Here is a 10,807-nt window from a genome sequence, read left to right as displayed (position 1 = left end):
ACGATAAAAAAAACATGCCAGTAAGATACTCTAAACAGCCTGCAGCCGTGAATGACTGTATGAATGTGAATGCGTACATGCATTGTGCCCTGTAAAGGAAAGTAAAGACAATTGACATTATTTAGCCGACATCCTTATCCAGAGTGACTTACAATTTATACTACTGAGCAATTGAGGGTTAAGGGCTTGCTCAGGGGCCCAGCAGTGGCATCTTGGTGGACCTGGGATTTGAACTCATGACCTTCTGGTCAGTAGTCCAACACCTTAACCACTAGGCTACAACATCCCCAAACAATGATTAATATTACTTTTTAAAAAAACAAAACAAAACAAAAAACAACACACAAATATACAACTTATTTCGAAAACAAGAAATCTGCTGCATCAGCGGAAGAATGAGGTTCTTCTGAGAAGTTTTTTCAGCATGTAACACAAGTTTTTGATTATGATTAAACACATTTCATTTGTCAACCACAGTTATTTGTCATTGTCCCACATTAAGCGAAAGACCACAGAACACTCTTTTGATGATCTGTGGTAAAACCTTGCCTTCGGTTAATGCTTGTTTTTTGACAAGGAAAGAAGTGATTAATTATATTGCATTGCTTTCTTTCATGCTTTGTCATATTGATGAACCAGGGTCATTCATGCACATGAAGGTACATTTTTCAGCATATAGACTGTCTGCAGTTGAATGACATCATATTTCCTCCATAATGATCTGTTTAATCGTCACTGCAGGCACACACAAACACCGACTTCCTCTCTCTTTCAAGTGGAGCGGTGCAGGGAACAGCCATAGAGCACAGTTCAGCACACAACAGCCAAATCCAATAGAAGCAAGATGTGCCGACTGGCACGTTCGCATCCGAATTGGTACACAGACATGTTTGGAAATACACCCACACAGCCACAATTTGTTGACATTCTCTCTTTTTTCTCTGTACAGAGCGTACTACAGGCTACTTAGTTATGTAAAGGTTATACAAATACAGTAGTATGTGAATGGAAATGGTGATATTAGCATTTCTTGTAAATTATATCAATCAATATTATACTACTTAATGTAATTCCTGTATTGCTTTATTAAACTTTACTGGATAATGATGAAGTGATAGAGGACATAACCTAAACCACATGTTAGCTATACGAATTTGAGAACTGATGATTGATCTCCTGTGTAAAGTATGACTATTGTAGGCGTATAAGTAGTCAAAAAATAGGTGGGCCTGGGGGAGTGATAATGACCTCAAGGGGCCAAGGACTAACAGGAAGGCTTTGGCAAAAGAAAGTGGAAACAGTTGGAAGTTGTGTTCTAAGTCTCAGATTTCAATCAGATCAATGATGATGGTGATTATAATAGAATCATCTATTATAATATAATATAATTTCTGCTGATACTGGCAGAGGACACAAAACAGAGAAGAAATGTTCTGTGCAGAACAATTTTCACACTTGGATGTTGGATGTACAAAACTTGGATGCACCCTTGAATGTACAAAACAAGAAGAAAACATTGGGCACACACATGGATGCGGTAGCTCGGGGGATGTGGTAGCTCAGTGGTTGAAGTGATAGACTATTGACCGGAAGGTCATGAGTTTGAATTCTAGATCTACCAAGCTGCCACTTCTGGGTCTCTTAACCTTAATTGCTCAGCTGTATAAATTTAAATAAAATCTAAGTCATTCTGTATAAGGGTGTCTGCTAAATAATGTAAAGTGTAGATGTAAAAATGTAAAGTCCTCTATGTTTCAAGGTGGGGCATTCCACAAATGATAAATTTACCTTATCCAGAGCGACGTATATAAGTGCTTAAATCTCTATCATTGAATAAATTAATGCTGGTTCACTAGGTTACATACTTAAGATACCATGAGTTTAAAACATTTGTTTAAATCAGATTCCAAATCAACACTATTGTCATGTTCCTCAGATCTATTCCTGAACAATTTTTGCAGTGTGGCAAAGAGCATTAGGGAACATCCTTGCATGAAATGGTATATCTGCAGCAATGACTGAATAGTTTGTAAGTGTTAAAGTAACATCAATAGGATCCAGAGTTTCTCAGTAGAACAATGCTCAGAGCATCATACTCCGTCCACTGGCTTGCCTTCTTCTTATAGTGCATCATGGTGCCATCACTTCCCCAGATAATCATTGCACATGCACCTGGCCATCCCCATTAGGTAAAAGAAATGTGATCACCTTTTTCATTGCACCATGGTCCAGTTCTGATGCTCACTTGCTCATCACAGATGCATTTGGTGGTGGTCAGGGATCAGCATGAAAATTCTGAACAGTCTGCAGCTACACAGCTAGCTGTGTTGCACTGTGTGTACTGACACGTGTTGTATAGTATGTATGCTACAATGCTAGTCTTCTGTGGGATTGGACTATATGGGCTAGCTTTAACTCCCCAGGAGAATCAGTGAGTGTTGGGAGCCCATGACACTGTTGCTAGTTCATGTTCACAAAAGCTGCTTTTTTGGAGTTGCGCTGAGCTCAATGTCAAGCCATCAAATTTTGGCCATTGTCAGTCACTCAGATCTTTATGCTTGCCCATTTTTCATGCTTGGAACACATGAGGACTAAATTTTCACTTGTTGCTTAGTATATATACCAGTGGTAAGGTGAGGACTGAGATATATCAGTATATAGTATATATATAATCTATTCATCAAAGACAACTTTTATACCCAATCAACGATCTCTGCATCAGTCTCATTATTCAGTTTTCCTCAGTGACTCCACTTGCGCTATTCCTCTTATCAGCTCATATAAAGAACAATGGACTCCTTTCAGCTTCCAACCCCCACAAACCTCCACCTCCAAGCCAGGAATTCTGATTTCCGACCGCAGTGTGCCTGGGAGCAGATATTTGGACAACGTGGAGATGTGTTAAGGGTGATTGGATTCTTTCATTGTTCTCTGAGGAAAACGCTCAATAAGGGAGCCACAGTCCCTGTTGGACCTCGACCTCTCAGAGCCAGCAAGTCCCTCATCTCCACAACATTCTTGAGAAGGTTTCAAATGTTTGTATTTCTGCTGCAGACATTTTGCCAATTTTCCTCAATTAGGCACACAAAGGTTTCATTGAGAAGATATAGAGATCCTTGGGCATGCTAGGCTCACGTTTTTAAGTGCAGAGCTATGATGAGGAAATAATGTAGTGTTTTGTTATTCATGGATGTATCAGTTGAAATGAGATACAGGCAAAGAGTGGTGTATTGTGTAGGGGAGATTAGTCCAAAAATAAGTCGATTTTTTTGTGTCAAACTATCAGAGTTTAAAGAACAAATACATCTAACAAATGTTGTTTTACTTAAGGCAATAAAGCAACATAATAAAATCTCAGATACGGTTTAATCTTAAAAAGAGCTGGCTCCAACAAAACAGCAAAACAAATGAACTTAAAATGGATGTAATCATTTATACTATTTAATACAAAACATGAATTGCTGAACTGTTGGATTTTAATGCTGAAATCCCTTTTCTTTTATTTGTAAATGAGAGTCCATTTATAGAATATCTATAATTTCCCAATTTTGCAGTTGTTCATCAGGGCACCAGTGATATAGGCATGTTTGGTTTGGCAAAAAAGTTCTAATATTGGAACATGCATCAACACAAATCTTTAGCAATGCACATTTTCTGTCTGGAAGTAATTTCTACAAGCTGAGGTGGGCTTTAAGCCTTCAGCTGTACAGGCAGATGAGAGTGTTGACAAGACGTTAAGATGTGAATCCATGTTTGAACCAAGTCTGAACTATGACTATTCCCTGAGGAAGTACTATTAAAGTAAATGTGATTCCATAAGTAGTGAAGAACATCTTGTGTAATGATGCATTGACCAGCAATATTCTAAACCAGTATAGAAAATGAACCGATTTACACAATGCTCTTACTGGATATTACTCAGCTGTTTCACAGGTCTGAAGTTCTGAATCTTCTTTATATGTGCATAAACTGAAAGAGTAGTGTTGATATACATATACAGCACACTAACAGTTTCAACATGCTCCTTAGACAACGATAAAAATGATCCCTTTCTGCTTCACTTTCTTTTCTCTCTAAATTCACAATCCTCCCATTGTGCTTCAGATCTGGCAGACTGTGCACAGCCTCTTACTCCTGATTGTATTTTGACAGTGATCGGGCTTGAGACTGTAAGTGTGTGTGTTTCTGTATGTTCGGGTGTGTGTGTTCATGTATGTGTATATGTATTCAATGTTGTTTATGAAAAAAAAACTTTCAGAGGAAAGGAAGCAGAGTTCTGTTAATCGCCTGTGGTCTGCCTCTTAAAAAATGATTCAATCTGGGATCGTTTTTGGGATTAATAGTTGGAAACCAACTACATGATTCATAAACACTCACCAGGAAAGACTTGGACACAAAACTCCAGTCAAATATTGAGGAGAGAAATCACACTACTACTTACAATGAATTATTTTTCCTATTTGTTAAGTACATGGTGAACATGTTGCTTTGCAGTTTTTTTAATGCAAATAGACACATCATCACAGGGCCATAGAAATAACTAAATTCATAGGGGAAAAACCTAATCAATATGCCTTGCTAACTGTTTCTAAACAACAAACACTCATGTTGTATAATGTTACACAGAAAATTAAAATGTTTCCTCAGTGGAATAAACTAAAGGGCTTAAGGGTTCTAGATTGAACTCTTCTATTTCAAGAGGCCCAGTACACTGGCTGCTCTGTCTTCTGCTTATGCTTTCACTCACACAGGGCGGTGGTACGGCTTTGCTTATGTCTCAGAGATGGTGCATCACACCTCTTGCATTGTCTCATCCCGTTTCTTCTGATCCTTTTAACTGTTAGTATCATCATCTCTTCAGTCAATTCACATTATTGTTATCTTTTGCCCTCCCTTGGAAACGTCACTGTCAAACATCCTCCAGTAGGAAAGTACCTTTCGTACTGATGTCACCTCTCTCACTCGCCTTGGGGACTTTAACTTCCCTTCTGACAAGCTCCAGTCTTCCTGCCTTGTCTCTCTTTTTCATATTTTAACCTGACATTCAACAGCAACACTCCGACATATAAGGGAGTAAATGTCCTGTACCTGGTCTTTAGCCAGCTCTCCAGCTGTAAACATCGACATTACCCAACTCCACCTTCCAGATGACCAGTTTGTTTACTTCACACTCATCCTCTCTGCACTGCATGACAACAACTATTGATATCTCTTCCCCACTTTCCAAAACCTCCAACTGATCTCCATCAAATGATCTCCCATACAGCATCATAACAACCCTTCTACACCGAGACACCCAACAACACTACTTCATCCACTGACTTCGTTGATCTTTTATCTTCCAAACCTATCAAGACTTTTTTGGCTCTTAGATGTGTAGAGCAGCAATCCTAGAGAATTAAGAGAAAGTGGATGAAATCTTAACTTCATGCACATCCCTATCAAGCTGCTCTCTTCTGTTACAATTCTGAACTGATATATACAGTCAGTTGGCTCTCTATGTTACCAAGAACAACTTTAAAGATCCTAACCAGTAGCTGTTGCTGAGAAGCTTCATGTCTCTGGATCAAAGTGTCATCAAGTCTCATTCTCCTTTACCCTTCTCTTGTTCACCAAAATGAGTTTTGGAATTTGTGACACAACATAGTTGTTGGTTTGATTTAGACAGGAGTCTGGCAAGGCTTAGTGCTTTGTTTTCTTCTCTTCTCCCTCTGCACCTTGCTCTCTTAGTGAGGTCATACCCTTACAAGAGTTTTCATACAACAAGTATTATATATTGCATGTGAACAGGGAAGTGCTGCAGCTGGTAAACTTGCTGCTTTATCCTGTATATATATATATACCTTCGAGATACAGTTGCTTATTCTGCCACTTTCTGAAGAAGATACAAAGAGAAAATTCCTATTCAAGTCTTGCTTAGGGCCTTCAAAATTCTACTCCTCACCCTATTGGTTAGGATAGACTCCTTAAGATCTAAGTTTCATAGGATTTGCTCAAATATAAAATGAGTTGATACAGCTGCTTGAGCTTTCTGTCTCAAATTAGCATGAAACTTGCACCAGAAATCACACTCTCAATAGATGGCCAATATCTTCACCTCATTAACAATAAAAATGTAAAATAGTATTGAGCCAATTGTAAAATGATGACACAAAAAGGCTTAGTGGCTTTACTCTCCATCTCCATTAGTCCCCTATCTCTCTCTCTCTCTCTCTCTCTCTCTCTCTCTCTCTCTCTCTCTCTCTCTCTCTCTCTCTCTCTCTCTCTCTCTCTCTCACACACACACACACACACACCCACACACACACACACACACACACACACACACACACACACACACACACACACACACACACACACACACACACACACACACACACACACACACACACACACACACACACACACACACATATACACCCCTCTCACTCACATCAGCAAACATTTTCAACAGAAGTTTGTCTTTTTTCTTTTTTGAGTGAACTTGTATACTGTACCTTCTTCATCTGCATCCCCCCAACCCCCATCCCTCACTCATCAGAAGAATTTTACTCTTTCAGCCCAGAGATTTAAATTTGTTTGCTATTCCATGACTTATAGTATTAACTGTACATTAAAAATATAAAATGTAATTCAGAACATTAAGCACAGTATAGAAACTACTTACTTTTTCTTTCACCTCCTTTCTGTGAGAGAAACACTTGTTCATATACAACTCAATTAGCTGCAATGAAGCTGCTACTCTTGGTTCAAAAGTTCATGTCTAGTAGCATCAAGTCAGGTCACAGTCCAGACCAAAATCAGCAAGGATTTCTGGAAAAGATTTACACTAAATAAACATCAGATGTTCATACCTCTTCTGCTTCCTCACAGCCTCAAATTAATGACTGGATACACAAAAATTTGCTATCAACAAGAGACCGAATTCCCAGAATAATGGGAAAAAAATATGTAATGACCTTCGAGTTCAGACATGTTTCTGGACAAACACTGAGTAGGTGTCACTAATCTAAACTGGTGCAGAGGGGCAGCCAAACTTTCCCTTGCTTGTGTTTTCATATTCTCTCCCCACAGCTCTGGAAACATGCTAAGCTAATTAGTTTTTCATCTCCGGTATTTTCCTTTTCTAATGAATCGTTCATAATCTGGCTGAAGCTGTGTTCATCCAAATCAACATAAACACTGTAACATTTTACATTAATGTTCCCTTTTCAAAAGCAAATTTTAGTTTGTTTTAAGCTTGTCCCCCTTCAGGATGTGAAAACAATCACATAAACGCCATGGTACATGGACACTCAAGATAAAGACAATCCCAAATCGAATTTTAATTCAAAGAAAAAAAAACATTATATTGGATTAAAAATGATGTAAAAATCTGCGAGCGAGTGAAAAATGTGCGAGAAAGTGAAATAATTTCAATTTGGGATCAGGGAATAATCAGCAAATCATCTGCAGCTCTTAATAATCACTCTGGTAGCATGTGTCTATTATTTGTAATTAACCAATGATATGTGATATTCTAAAGGCATTTCTATATTACACTAGTGAAAGATTTGTTTCGATCAAAAAAAGAAAAAAAAGAAAAAAATCCATCAGAACTAACAATCCATCCAGGCCAAACAAAAAATCTTGAAACTGTTACTGATTTTAAAATAATAGAACAAAAACAACCAACCTCCTTAAATTAAGAATAAACTCCAGCCATTATGTGCTTATCAGGTCCTGTGTTTAAGAAACTGTGATTAAAAGAGACTTCAAACAGTCCAGCTATGGGACATTCAAAGTGAATCGCCAACAAGTCTGGAATCTAGCCTTGTCTGCTCTCTCGAAAAGCAATCTGATGACTCATTCCAGGCCTTTGGCTTTAAAAGTGGTCCTGATTGTTAAAAATAAACTCTCCTGGGCTTATGAAATCTGATTGATTAATACAGTTTTAAAGGCAGCACTAAAGCCTTGGCTGAATTAAGTTTTCATTAATGTGGTTGCCTCCTTTGCTGGCAGGTGTCTCTCTGTACTGGAAACACATGTTTTATATTTAAGCTCCCCAATGAAGTTATGAAATATTCTGTGGTTGTGAGAGGGAGCAAAACTATTGTTGAGATGAGGGAGTGAAACGAGTGCTGGGTCTACATATTGTAAACTGAAAGATGAGAAGACAGTAGGATGGGAGGTGGAAGAAGAAAAATAACAACAGTAGAAAAGATGGGAAAGGATGGCAAAGAAAAAGAAGGGAGGCTGAAAAGAAACTGTAATGTAAAAGAATAATAACAGATTGAGGGAAGCAAGTATATGGGAGGAAATGGCAAAGTAGAAAACCCAGCTCAGTAATTCCATTCAGTAAACTTCAATCTACAGTAAATCCTGTAATTGGTTTCATATTTGGGTGCATACGAAACACCAGTATGGATCTGCAGGGAGCTGCCAGGCAGACCAGACAGCCAAGGGGGCTTTTGTAAAGAGGAAGAAGTGAAGAACAGGCAAGGAAGAAAAGGAGGACTAGGAGGAAGTAAGGGGGGGGGGTGTGTGTGTTAACCTGAGAAAGTGCTCTTGATCTTTGCTGGGCTCCTGATACTGGAGACCTCCCAAGGGTCACTACAGGAACTCTCCTTCACCTCTGTGTAGCTTCCACCTTCACTGATCCTGTCTAGTGATGCACGCACACTCAATAGCTTGTAGCCTTCCACTAAAAAAAAAAAAAAAAAGACAACCAGCAGGATTGGATCCATATGATCCAGACAGTGACAGAAGGAGACATATTGAATACTCAACTGAACTCATCTGTGTCTCTTTTGTTCATCTGTGATCTTTTATAGGGTCACTACATTGTAGAAACATGTGAAAAGCTCCATGCTATGGTCTTGGACTGTTAAAAATGTACTGTTGCAATATTTGAAAGAATACAGATTACATGTGTTCACTGCATTCAGTTAATATAATATAATGTAATTATTATAATCCCACACTGGAAATCTAATTTATATTAACATAAATTATTTTTTGTAAATCGATTCTTGTCATTGTGAGATGTTGTACACACAACAAGCAGAATTGAGATGTGCTTGCACTGCAACGGGTTAACTGATTTTTTTTGTAGGTTAGAGGTTGTGAACATTAAAATAATGTAGTGTACACTATGAAGATAAATATAGCACTAAATAAAGACTTAATATACACAATAGTATAGAATAATTCTATCAAATTTAAAACCTATTAAAATCCACATTCAAATAATATTACTTGCTTACACCGTAATACTATATCAAGGTGACTCCAAGATCATCATGGACACACACTATCATGGAAACACCCATTTTACACACAAAGTTCTAAACCATATTAGTTCATTAGTGTATTGTGCTCATTGTCAGTGAACCGGTTTATTAATACTCATGACTATACTTAAATAGAACATTGCATAATGTAACTTAAGATCCATTCTGGAAAACTACACTCAATACTGTGTATAAACATTTATCATATGGCATTTGTTTTTAAATATTACAATATATTATAACAATGAATGTACAGCTAGCAGGGAGCTACCTGAATAAGGTATGTCCTCTGTATAACTTGTTGCAGGGCTTTTCCTGCTGTCTGTGATAACTGTTTTGTTTTCCACTGCATAACACATGACCTCCTTCTGCTCTTTGCACTAACACACACACACACACACACACACACACACACACACACACACACACACACACACACACACACACACACACACACACACACACACACACACACACACACGTACACACACACATTACATCACCTATTTCCACTGCAGAAAAAAGATCAGAAATGTCTCATGACATATAAGTAGAACATTAATAATAAAATACAAGCGGCATGTCAAATGTGATGTGACAGTGAACTTTTCCACTGCAGGCATATGTGTGGACATGACAGCTTTAGTATTATACTACTCGAACTGTTACCATTAAGTTTTCTTTTTTGTTATTAGATGGCTTTATTAGTCAACATTGTGCTAACTATTTGTGTAATAGAGAGCAAATGAAAACATTTAAATCCCTGAGGTCATTCACAGATGTATTTTGAATGATAGTCACCTATTTAAAAATGTATGTCTGCTAACAAAATAATAAAATTTTTTTATTCAGTATATATGGATATATAGATGCAAAAGATGTAAATTAAAAGATATAAATATAATTTCTGCATCCTTCTGTCAGCTTAATATGGGACAGATTTTTCCGTTCATTGAAACAAAACGCAGAAAAGCTCCAGTAGCCCCTGACCTTCACTCATCAGTCATTTTCTGCCCTGTCTTTTGCGTGCAAATGTATATAAACATAACTGCCAGATATACACGTATTTGAACTCTGTAATAACTCAAGGAAAGAGCTTAAATGCTTAGATGTCTCTTTCTAACAATCAGGAAATGCAATATTACAAAACCAAACAGAAGGTTTAATCAATAGCAGCATACACTTGGGCAAAAAATATGTTCCAATATTTGTGGTCCCTTGAAAAATAGGTTGGGTCAAACCGCCATGTTTTAAGCTTTTTAACATTTTTAAATGTAAATATCAGGAAATCTGTCATATTCATCCTTTGATCCTAAATACAAATGTCTTGAGTGTATAGCAAAAAAAAAATAATTGGCCTTGGTGTCCAGGACTGCATATTCCTAAATGTAGTAAACTAATCATTAACTTAAGTCTCTCTACATAATCTCTTTGTGCTCATCTGACAAATATTTTTATGAAGTGGAGGCTATAACCGGTTCCCATCTCTACCCCAATCCTACACTAACTACCAGTTGCAGCAGATGTTTCACAAA

Source organism: Tachysurus fulvidraco, chromosome 1 (genome assembly GCF_022655615.1).
Source record: "Tachysurus fulvidraco isolate hzauxx_2018 chromosome 1, HZAU_PFXX_2.0, whole genome shotgun sequence".
Taxonomy (NCBI): domain Eukaryota; kingdom Metazoa; phylum Chordata; class Actinopteri; order Siluriformes; family Bagridae; genus Tachysurus; species Tachysurus fulvidraco.
The sequence above is the reverse complement of the archived record's forward strand: the minus strand, read 5'-3'. Positions refer to the sequence as shown.